Source organism: Falco punctatus (assembly GCF_963210335.1).
Source record: "Falco punctatus genome assembly, contig: scaffold_133, whole genome shotgun sequence".
Lineage (NCBI taxonomy): Eukaryota > Metazoa > Chordata > Aves > Falconiformes > Falconidae > Falco > Falco punctatus.
In genome coordinates this window covers 12960-25748 of record NW_027660265.1, presented here as the reverse complement: position 1 = coordinate 25748, position 12789 = coordinate 12960, and positions in this window count along the sequence as shown.

The window sequence follows — 12789 nt, the reverse complement described above, 5'->3', positions numbered from 1 at the left end:
TCCTACCTCTTCTGCTACTTGTATGGCTTCATGGTCGGCCAGGCGGTTTCCAATTTCCAAATCCGTGCCTTAATGGGCCATCTTATGTTCTTCCTTCCTGGACGACCCTCTTATAACAGAGGGGGCCATTCCTCACATCAAGGTCTGGCATGGCATATGTCCCCACCGCTCAACGCCTACTGGGTTGCAGCCAGCAGCAGAGCTCAAGATCCTTCTTGGTGGCAAACACAGAGGCCAACCCAGTCTTGCCCTTGATTGTGGTAGGAGGCACTTGACCAACCTTATTCCTTGTACTTTGTTGTCAATGCAGAGTTTCATCTGCGCATCCCATAACAAGTCACAGTCATGGTAAAACACAGATTTACATTAGTAGAACTACTACAGAGTGTATTTTATTTTAGTTTTTATGCAATATTCCCCACAGCCTTGCTGACCAAGGGATATTGTTTTACCTGAACTAGGCAGGCCTCCTGTTTATCATTTTTACTGTAACAGGGAAAGCATTTTTCCCTTTACTTGGAATTTACTTTCAGATATACCTGGTTAAAGATTTCTTTTACTTCAGGGAGGTCCTCTCTTCCACTTTTCTGTTGAATTAAAGATAAGCTCAACATCTTAGTTAATTGATCATTTTTAACTTTTGGTTTCATTTCCCCTTCTTTAAACGTCTAGATGTTCTAATAAATCTCTTCCCAACAAAGATTTTGGTGAATTTGGCATTCTTATTTGTTTTCTTAGTTTGTACTTTAAAGGTTTCAGGATATTTTCCTGGTGGCCAGCAGCTCCCGCAACTGTAACAAATTCTTTTCACTGAAGTTTAACACCAAATAAGTTGGTTTTGTATTCACCAACTTTTCTACATCACGATTACCTTAGTAAAAATCAACTCGAACCTTTATCCAGTCCTATTCACAACTGACTTTCAAACATCTAAATTTCCCCATCAGAGATTCACCTTTACTCTCCTCAGACCCACTGCCTGCCCTAGAGGGGCCGTTACCGGTCCTGTTGTGCTGCAAATGCTGCAGCAATCGGGGTGACATTGTCAGGTCCTTCTGCTCAATCGTCAGCAACAGCAACCCCCTCCTCCCCACCATCAGGAGGATTCGGGGCAGGAGATGCTGTTCCTGCTCTGCAGGTTACACAAGCCTGCCTCTGCAGCAGCACTTCTATTTTAACTCTTTCTTACCCTGAATGCAAATCTGCTACTTGTTGCTTTAAGTCTGTGTTATTACATATCAGCCTTCGCAGGCAAACAGCAAACACCCTGCCATGCATCCAGCGTGACTCAGCCGCACCTTCGAGGGGCTACGGGGCTTTGTACAAACTCACCCCAATACTTTAACACTTTCACAGGGTCTAGATAGCAGCGGGAGGGGAGTGAGGGAGGTGGTAAGAGCTGGGGGGGAGGAGGGCGGTGGAGGTGTATACGGAGGGGGAGAGGTAGGGATCTCATCCTCACTTCTATTCTTCTTCTTTTTCCCCCCTTGTTTTCTTTTAACGGGAACACGAGGGCCCTAGTTTCAGACCCTACCCATAAGGAAGCATACTCACTTTCCTCCAGGCAAAAGGGGTCTTTTGAATTCACATATATATTCAAAGCCTGGCATATCCAGTCTTCAGATGCCCCGAAGACCGGTCAGTAGAGGTGGTCACCCCTAATTTGTTTCCCACCTCAAACTTCCATACAGTAGTGTATCAATCTTACTTTACTCTTACCCTGCCTAGAAGGGTACGCATCCCAAAATTTTATCGTTACTCCTAGCGGACTCTCCGGTGGTATCTGTGGGAGCCTAATCTGGACCCCAGAACCACCCATGGGATCACAGGGCTTTGCTTTTCCTCTGTCCCGTCTTCCGAGGCGCCTTCTTTCACTCACGCACTCGCTTCCCCTGGTTCGTGGCGCAGCCCCTCGCGGGGTCTGGAAACCGCACTACTGAGGGTCCGCACTCACTTCGCCCTCCCTGGGCGTCTCACACAAGCACGCTTCAGGATACCCAACCCCAACCGAACGGTTAACCGGCCTATACTCACGCGTCCTGCGTCTTCATTCGGGCTTCGTGCACAAAGATTACGGGGTAACCGGTTTTATTTGCTCACTGTCACATTTGAGGTTCGTCGGTAAAGGATTTGGCGTAGAAGCACCCCGACAAGGGCCGCTTATCCAGCGGGGCGCCTCCCCTGCCACGGACCTCAGGCCAGATTGCCCTTATCCGAGTCACGGCACCAAAATTGTTATAGTTTAGCTGTCCAATGAAATGCCAGAGACTGGCCAATTAGAAAATGTGATTTATTAAAGCAAGCGACAAGTAAGCAAAACAGCGCTGGGCGGCCGGGGAGTCTCCTGCTCCACCAACGGCGCGCAAATTCAAGCAAGCTGAGCAGCTCTTTTTCTCTTCCCCGAGGTCACTTCTGACACCCTCAGTAGCCCCTCTGCTGCTTCTGTTGTGGTGGTTTCTTGCCAGACAGGACGTTCCCATGTTTGGTGTAGCAAGATCACATTGTGGACATGTCTCTTCTTGTTAAACAGGAAGTTCTTAAGACCACCACAACGGGTTCGTTCCTCTTGCTTGCCTTGGTCGATCAGCAAATTACCTTGAGTTATTTATTACAGTACCAGCCCAGGAGAGAGGGGAGGCTGCTGCAGCCCCCGCCCCGGCTGCGGCCAAGGAAGTGTGTTCCAGTGGGCACACGCGTGCCGAGCGGGCATGCCCACCGCACACACGTGTGCATGCAGTTAGGGTCAGCGCTAGGTTATGCGGTGTGCATACCCGCACAGGCAGGCAGAGGCAGCCCCCAGCCCCCGGTGCCTGTAAGCACGCTGCAGGGGGCTGCGCTTTTCCAGCCCCGGGTGGGCAGCGGGGCCCGGGGGGCAGCGATCTCCCTCGGGCTCTCGGCAGAGGAGCTCGGCAGCAGCCCGGGCTGCGAGAGGGGGGCGGCTCGGGGGGCGGGGGGCCACCCGGGGCGGGGGGACACCCCTCTCGGCCGGCGGGCGGTCCGGCAGGCGGTGCCGCGGGCTGGAGCGACCCCGCCCGCCCCTCCCTCGGGGACAGCCGGCGGCTGGAACCCGGTGGCCGCCCCCCGCCCCCCCGCGCCGCGGTGCGCTCGCTGCGGGGTGCGCCGGCGGGGCCGCTGTGCCCGGGCCGCAGACCCCGCACGGCAGCCGGGGAGGGCTCCGCCGTCCCCCCCCGCCCTGCCCGGGGGCGGCTGCGGGAGCGGCGCGGGCGAGCCGGGGGAGCTGCGGGTGACGGGCGCCCCCCGAGCGGTTGCGGAGGACGGGAACGGCCGCGGCAGAGGCCGCGAGTGCGGCGTGAAGGTGCCGGTCAGCCGGAGCCGCCTCCCGCGGGGGGCCCGGGCTCGCTACCGGGTCTCCGCGCGGTCGGGGCTGTCGCTGCCGAGGTTCGAGACGTTTCGCCGCCGCCCCTCGCCCCGGCACGCTCCTGCGACGGCGGCGCTGGCCGTGCCCGGCTCGGGGCAGGCGTTTGCCAGCCGGAGACCGGACCCCTTTTCCGGGAGAGGCCGGAGCGAGGCGGCGAGCGCCGGGGAGCGCGCAGGGAAGGGAGCGGGCAGCCCTCCGCAGGGGGCGAGCCCGGGGGCTGCGCTGCGGCTCCGCACTCGCGGCTCCGCCTCAGCCGCAGGCAGCCCCCGCAGAGCCGCCCCCGGCCCCGCGCCGCGCCGCGCCGCAGGCAGCCCCCGGCGCCCCGGGAGGCGCTGCGGACCGACGGCTTGCACATCGGTGGTCAGCAGAAGGCAGCTCTGCGCCTTAAGTGGCGACGTAGAGAAAAGATGTGTCTGCAGCGAAGCACAGGAGAGGGTCCGGAGGACAGAGCGTGTTGCAGGCGCTTGGCAGCACACGGCCTCGGGAGGGGGAACAGACGCCATGGGTCAAGCTGGGGCATAAGGTAAGCTCAAGGAGAACCAGTTGGTTAATGGGACCAAACAGAAATGACTTGAACTGTGCGTGAACACTTCAGTGAAAGTTAAGACCGCTGTGCCTTTAAATGGGGACGAGGCTCGTAAAACCCAGTGAGGATTAAGTGTGACTAAAGGTCATCGTAAACGGTTTTTCCAGGTGTATAAAGTATTTTCCTGTCGCGACGAGCTGTGCTAGCTTTGTGGGTTTGCCCCCCAGCTCCCATCCCCGCAGAGACGCGTGCCTGGTCCCTCGGCCGTGCGGGTGCTCGATCCGTTGCACGGTGGGCGACGGGATCCGGCCGTTCGACGGCAGCATCAGGTCCCGAGGAGACGGTCGCTGCCAGCCCCGGCCGGCCTCGGCGCTCGGCGGGGCTGCGCGACGTCCCGGTGCGACATGTCCCTTCCCGGGGCTCGGCCCCCGTCTGGGTGCGAGGGGGGTGGCGTCCCGGCGGGTGGCGGGCCTGCCGGGGTGGGAGATGCGGCTCCAGGTGCTTTGCCCGCCGGCCCGGACGGTGCTTTCGCCTCTCGTTACGCGTTCGGGGGAGGCAGGAGGGTCGCCGTTACCGTCAGCGAGCCCGTGCTGCCGCCGCTGCCCGGCGTCGGGGCTGTGTGGCATCGCGGGGTGGTGGGGAGCGGAGCGATGCGCCTCGTCCTTGCAGGGTGCTGAGCTGCCCTTCCCCGGGGCCAGGGCTCGCTGCCGCTTCCAGCTGCACAGGATTTGGTCTCGCAGCCTCAGTGTGAGGGCTGGATTTTCGCGAAACGAGGAGGAGCTGCTGGCACCTTCTGTACTGACGGGCAGCTTGATTTCTTGCCGTGCTTTTCGTACATCTTTAATATCCCGGTGGAGTACAAATTGTAAAGGAAACTTCATACGCAGAGTTTGAGAGTTTGAAGAGAGATTATTCACCCTCTAGCTGTCGTGAGGTTTCACCTCTCTTCCTGGCAGGACTAATCTTCCAGTTAGAAGTGAAACAAGGTCAAACGGTTAAAAAAAAAGGCTTCCTTCTGTCAGGGCGAATCTAAATCAATCAAATTCCCAGGCACCAAAGTGTGTTGTGTAACAAATGGGAGTGCAAAGGTAAGCACGTAGCTTTGCGTGTGCGAGAGCGGTTGTGGGACTTCTCTGTAAGTTCTAACACCTTGCTCTTTGCGCTGTTCTGCAAATTTGCCTGGATTTTAAGTATGGACAGAAGAGGGAGAGAACGAACATATGCATTTGATTTGCTTAATAGAAAATATCTTGGCAGAAACACATGCTTGTGCTGTGTATTCTGTTAGAGCTTGGCTTTTTAAAATACTCATGTGTTCTGTCTAATGAAAAGCTGGTAGTATCTCCCATTCACCTAAGAATATGTTCAAACATAGCTTGAGATATGCTGCTAATCACGTTAAGAAAAATGTATAGCTTAATATCAAACTAGCTAAAGTGCAGTCACTGGGGAATATCTCGGTGCTTGTAAACTTTAATTTAAAGAGTGCTGTGAGGCTGGATTACCCGATACCCAGTACAATTGAAACAGCAGTATACCCCCTCTTTTTTGAAGGAAGACTGTAGGTCGTTTTGAACAGCATAGAATCATAGAATCATTTAGGTTGGAAAAGTCCTTTAAGATCATTGAGTCCAGCCATTAACCTGACACTGCCAAGTCCATCACTAAACTGTGTCCTTGAGCACCACATCTACACATCTTTGAAATGCCTCCAGGGATGGTGAGGCCACCCTGAAACTTCCCTGGGCAGCTGGTTCCAGTCCTTGACAACCCTTTCAGTGAAGAATTTTTTCCTAATGTCCAATCTAAACCTCCCCTGGGGCAACCTGAGGCCATTTCCTCTTGTCCTATCCCTTGTATCCTTGTTGGATCTGGTAGAAATGATCCCCAGATGGCAGTGTGTAAAGGATTAATTTAAATTCCAGATTCTGGTTGCCTGGCATTAGCAAAAATAAAGCTTTTGTGTTATTTCTCTCAACAGTTAAAAATTAGATGCAGGAAAAATAAAGAGAAACACTAAGTACTGAATTCCTCCCCCCCCCTCCCCTCCATTTACATTTTGGTAAGAGGGAACTAATTTGCTCTCCTGTCTGCTGTGCATCCCGGTGCTGAGCTAATCTTTTCTATGCCCTAGATTGTTATTAGCCTTGCTTGCTTATTACTGAAAGATTTACTTTCTAGGACTCCTTTTAATTCCGTTTGCTGCTACACTGCCTTTTGTCTTAAATGTTATTTTTTTGTAGTGTCCTTTGAAAGATTCTTGGCCTTTTCTAACCCGGGACAAATTTATAGTAGCCTGGTCGAGTTTTCCTAATCATTAACGATCTTCCCAGCAGGATATGTTCTTTGTCTTCTTCCTAACGTGATTCAGGACACATTCTGTTTTAAAGTGCCCTTACCCTTGAACCATTGTGCTGGGATTTAGTGTATTGACCCAAACTGTAGTAGATTTTTCTTGAGGCTTTTCTGTGTCACTTTGCACAGCACTCGTAAGATACCCGCTGTCAAAGTGCTTGCACTTTAGTAATAACACCTTGGCATTGTTAAAGTAAGTATGTTTAAATTTTCCTTTGGCCGACTCATCTGTTTTAATTCCTTAAGTATTCAGATTTGTTCTGAGACTGACGCGCGGAAAGCAGACTCCACAATCTGTAAGATTGTAAAGTAGGTATGTTTATTCAGCGCTGGGCAGCACGGGGGGTGGGGTGGGGGTGGGTGGGTTAGTCCTGCCAAAACCGTGTGCGCCTGACACGAAAACTTGCTCTGTTTTTATAAGGCATCTCATTACATATTCATAATGTGTTGTAATGCACCTATACATATGCATTACCTATCCCGGCTTCGTATTAAAATTAGTTCTGCGAGCCATTTCCATATTTTTTTCTCGACTGAGTTTGCGCAGTGTCCCCTGGTGGTGGTCGTCAGGGGTCCTGAGGATGAAGGCAGGTGAGTCTTGCTAGTTACCCCCACATCTGGCGCAGGCTCAGTAGCGTCCTGGTTTTTGTCCAAACCGCAGAACCAGCTTTGGCTTGTTCTTGCAAGGTTGTAATTGTTCTTTTGACTTATATGGTCATAAAGCTGGACTTATAAGGTCATAAGGCTCTTTACTCCCGTATACCTTATCACAACACCCAAACAAACCATGTAAGATCTGGCAAACAGCTAAGCAGACTATTATAATCGTTAAAACTTTACCCTAAACGGCCAAGCAGACTATCATTACCCTAAACAGCTAAGCAGACTATCATAATAATTGTTAAACTTTACTGTCTCTTAACCCCTTCTCTCTCAGTCCCCCCTTTTCAAAGAAATTAGTAAATTCTTTTACTCAGACTCAAAGTATTGATTAGATTCTAATTTTTGTCGCAGTTGATTTCTCTTCCATTCACTATAGGAATTTCCAGTTCCCTTAAGACACCAAAATCCACAACGGATAGCTATACCAATAATTAAAAGTAGAAAGACAATCACAATGATCATTACAAATAATTGTTTTAACCATGTTAGATTGGGCAACCAGGATGTCAATTTCTCCCATAATTCAGAAAAGCCCCAAGAAGTGTTATCTTGTGCCACTTTATGTAGAATATTTACTTGTTTCCTAATTTCTTGGAGGTCCTCTGTAATTCGCCCGCTTTGATCTGCATACATACAACAATCTACATTGATCACAGTGCATACCCCCCCTTGGGAGGCTAATAGCAAATCTAAAGCCATACGATTCTGTGACACTATTTTCGATAAGTCAGTAACTTCCTCCTGGAGTGCCAGGAGGGCATCAACTGTCCTATTTTCCACTGTTTCTATTATAGCTGAGATGTTTATTATTGCCTTTTCCAACTCACTAACCCCTAAAAACGGAATGAACCATCGCGCAAAACTGTGGAAACTCGTTGGTCTGTTTATGAGGGGGTTATTTACGATGTTCTGTTTTTTCCTTATGGGGGGTCGTGTTGACCTGTCAATGATAGTAATATTGGGGACCAGACCTCCCAGAGTGCATGCTCCTCGCCATCCTATGGGCAAGACTTTACGAGCCATTGTGCCGCACAACCAATACCACCCTGTCCCTCGTGGGGTCGGGAGACCGGTATAGTTCAATTTCAAAAATCCCAAATCTAGTCCTTTTCCCGAACTTACCAGGCAGTTATCCCCCAGTGTGCTGGTCTCTTCGACAGTGATTTTTAATTCTCGTCCCCACTTAACCTGAGGGTCTGTGCTCCAGATTGTATTTCCCCAAAAGGAGCCGTCTTGGCAGTTCGTCAGGGGAACTGGCAGTGGGATGCCTATTAACGGTATCTCATAACCAGAATGTCTTGGCATTTGGGTACAGATCCAACAATCTGTCTTATTTAAAATTTTGGTGATGTTTTGAATCGCCTGAACATACCAGTTCTCTCGCCAGGCCGCTGTGTCTATCAACTGTGAAATTATCAGAATCATATTAAATTTAACCCACATCCTATCTTTTTAGCTTGAGCTTTAACGGCCCTTGAATTTCTGATGTCCAAAGCTTTTGTGGCGACTTCTTTACACGGGTATGATGAATCCAGGCATTCTGTTCTTTAATTTTGACTGCTGTGAAGGAGGTGAGGAGTACTTGGTATGGTCCTTCCCACTGTGGTTTCAAGGTTTTTTTTGCAAGAGACTTTACATATACATAATCTCCAGGTTGGATATCATGTACAGGCCCATCCAGACCCCTTCCTCGGGTCCCAGTTACATGTTTTCCAGTTTTATTGAGCTGCTTGCTCAATGCCACCATATAGGGAGTCATAATTTCATCCCCAATTTGCATTGATGTCCCCTTTTGTATTCCATAGGGGCGTCCATACAGAATTTAAAAAAGGGCTCAGTCCTTCCCTCGCCCTCGGTCTTGTCCGTATACACAAAAGGGCTAAAGGGAGAGACTGAGGCCATGGCGAGTTTGCTTCTTGTCCCAACTTTACAATTTGCTGTTTGATTAAGTGGTTCATTTTCTCCACTTGGCCACTCGACTGAGGGCGATATGGGGTGTGAAGTTGCCAATCTATACCTAAATGGTGGCTGGTTTGTTGCACTATTTTTGAAACAAAGTGTGGTCCTCTGTCAGAGGATATGGTTGCTGGAACCCCAAAACGCGGTATTATTTCTTGTATTAGTATTTTAGTTACCTCCCGAGCCTTGGCAGTTCTGGTTGGGAATGCTTCTGGCCAACCTGAAAAGGTATCAGTTAATACCAGCAAATATCGGTACCCCCCTTTTCTTGGAAGTTCTGTGAAATCAACCTGCCATTGTTGTCCAGGCCCATTACCCTTTCCAATCTGGCCCATTTCTAATTTGGGAGTATTCTTTGGATTAGTCTGGAGGCAAAGGTCACACTGTTGAGTCACCTGTCTCACTGTGGTATCTAAGTTTCTAGCTACAATATCTTTTATCAGATGTTTATACAGAGCCTCCATTCCCCAATGTCTCTTCCTATGTTCTTCCCGTATTAAGTGCCACAGTAAATATGAGGGAACAATTAGTCTTCCCTGTGGGGTATAAGCCCATCTCTCTTCATTATATGATCCTTCTAAGTCTGAAATAAGTTTCTGATCTTCCCTAGTGTATTTTGGTTTATCTTGTAGGGAAATATGCCTATCGGGGATTAAAGCCCCTGCTACTTTTATTTTTGTTTTGGCTACTTGTTTTGCCTCTCTGTCCGCCAGTTCATTCCCTTTTTCCAAATCTGAGCTCACTTTCTGGTGTGCCTTAATATGCATAATTGCCACTTTCTCAGGGAGTTGGACAGCTTCTAGTAACTTCAGAATTTCTTCTGCATGTTTGATATTCTTTCCTTGGGAGTTCAATAAACGTCTTTCTTTTCAAATTGCTCCATGTGCGTGTACAACTCCAAAGGCATATTTTGTGTCTGTGTAAATGTTTACAGTTTTGCTCTGAGCCAACTCCAGGGCTCGAGTTAGGGCAATTATTTCTGCCTTTTGTGCGGAGGTGTTCATGGGCAAAGGTCCTGACTCTATTACCTCTTGACTGGTGGTGATGGCGTATCCTGCGTGTCGATTGCCATTCAGGACATAGCTGCTCCCGTCTGTGAACCAGTTTTCTCCGTTTTCTATGGGGCTATCCTTCAAGTCTGGGCGACTTGCATATGTCGCTTCAATAGTTTCCAAGCAGTCATGATGCACTGGTTCTCCTGTGTTTCCGCTGAGAAAAGAAGCTGGGTTGACAATGTTAGTAACCACGATTTCCACATCATCCTGTTCCACTATTACAGCTTGATATCGCAGGAATCTTTGTGGAGATAGCCAGTGTCCACCCTTTGCTTCCAATACTGCCGACACTGCATGGGACACAAAAACAGTCATTTTCTGGCCCAGGGTGAATTTTTGGGCTTCCTGTATATTTAGTATCACAGCCGCAACTGCCCTTAGGCATCCAGGCCAGCCCTTTGCAGTCGCGTCTAACTGTTTAGAGAGGTAGCCAACTGCCCGACGATACGGACCTAGCTCCTGTGCCAATATTCCTAGGGCAATGCCCTGTTTCTCGTGAGAAAAAAGGAGGAACGGCTTACCCACATCTGGGAGTCCTAAAGCCGGGGCTGACATCAGAGCCTTCTTTAGTTGTTCAAAAGCTTGTTCAGCCTCTTTATTCCATTCGAGGTGTTTCTGCTCAGTCGCTGTCAGCGCATATAATGGTTTAACAAGCCGTCCATAATTGTAGATCCACAATCGACACCACCCTGTCATTCCCAGAAAGGTTCGCAATTCCTTTACCGTCTGGGGTTTTTAGTTTGGCATATCACCTCTTTGCGGGCCTGCCCCAAAGTTCTCTGTCCCGCACTGATCTCATAGCCCAAATAATTCACTTTACGCTGCATTACCTGGGCCTTCTTCTTGGACACCCTGTATCCTTGAAGCCCTAAGAAATTCAACAGACTCACCGTCCACGCCATACAATCTTCCTCTGTGTTGGTAGCGATCAGGGTGTCATCCACATACTGTAACGATTTTCCTTTCTCGGACGGGGCTTCCCAGGATTCCAGGTCTCTCGCAAGCTGATTGCCGAAGATGGTAGGACTATTCTTAAATCCTTGCGGCAACACCGTCCAAGTGAGCTGGGTCTTTCGACCACTTTTAGGATTTTCCCACTCGAATGCAAACAACTTTTGACTGGCTTCGTGGAGAGGGAGGCAAAAGAAAGCATCCCTTAAATCTAGAACAGTAAACCAGATTAATTCAGGTGCCAATACAGTCAGTAGGGTATACGGGTTTGCCACGACTGGGTAGAGATCCTCAGTAATCCTGTTCACTGCGCGCAAGTCTTGAACCACCCTATATGACCCATTGGACTTCCGAATAGGTAATGTAGGAGTATTGAATTCAGACTCACATTCCTTTAATAGTCCTAGCTGCAAAAATTTTTCTATCACTGGCCGGATTCCTTCCCTGTCCTCTTCCTTTAGAGGATATTGTTTAATCCTTACCGGTCGTTGACCTTCCTTTATCTTAACTTCAACAGGTGGAGCATTTTTCGCTCTTCCAGGCACATCAGTAGCCCAGACTCCTGGATACACTTGGTTCAGAATTTCCTCATCAATTTTCCCTTCCGAGGGGAGACTAGTTAGGACTAGACTTAATGCCTGTGTATATTGTCGATCCTTTACCTCCAGAGTAATTTCCCCTTTTTCAAACGTGATCTTTGCTCCTAATTGTTCCAACAAATCTCTCCCCAAAAGTGCCTTTGGGGAGTTGGGCATGTATAAGAACTTGTGGATACCCCATTGTTTTCCCAATTTATACTTTAAAGGTTCGCAAAAATACGCCTTTTCACTTTGACCAGTTGCTCCCTGTACTACAACGTAATCATCTCCTAAAGGCATTAAGGCTTGATTCAAAACTGAATATGTCGCTCCTGTATCTATCAAAAACTCCACTTCCTGCTGCTTTTCCCCTAGCTTAATTATAACCAGTAGATCCGCTAGGGTAGATTCCCCAGGTTCCCGTCAGTCTTCTATTACGTTGGCTATCTTCACATTCGCCGAGGTTTTCCGACCCCCTTCCCTGTTTCTAGGACATTCCCTTTTCCAATGACCAAAGCCCCTGCATATAGCGCACTGATCCCTTTCCAGTAGAGACGAATCTCGCCTACCACCTCTCCGTTCCCCTTTTTCTTGAATGGCAGCTATCAATTTCCTTTGTCCCCGCCGATATTCTTCTTCTCTATTACTAAACACCCTCCATGCTTCATCCAAGAATATTTCCAAATTTCTACCTTCTGTAGAACGCAGCTTTTGAAGTTTTCGCCTTATGTCCCCTGCAGATTGACCCAGGAATAAAGAAACTAATTGCTGGATCCCTACCTCAGACCCAGGGTCCAGCGGCGTGTTACGGCGCATCACATCCCTCAGCCGATCCAGGAACTCAGACGGGGACTCAGAAGGAGTTTGCTTAACTGCATATAAAGCTGACCAGTTTATAGTTTTGGGAATTGCTCTCTCCATTCCCTTCGAAATCCATTCCTGATATTCCTGTAATCTTTGCATATGTGCCGATCTATTAGCATCCCACTTTGGGTCTTGGAGGGGGAAATGTTCCTTAACATCCCCTCCTGTAATTTTATAATGGTCTTTGGCCAAATTTCCTGCTGTTTTCAAAACTAGCTGTTTTTCAGTTTCAGTCAAATATTCCAATACTAATTGTATATCATTCCAATCGGGATTGTGTTGTTTTATGATAAATTGGAAATGCCTGGCTACACTTATCAGGTCACTTCTATAATCCTTTGCAATCTTTCTCCACTCTCCCAAATCAGCAGTGGAGAAAGGCACTTTAATTAGCATTGTTCCACCATCTGGCCCCACTGCCTCTCGGAGGGGTGCTTGTAAAATAGTCAGGGCAGACTT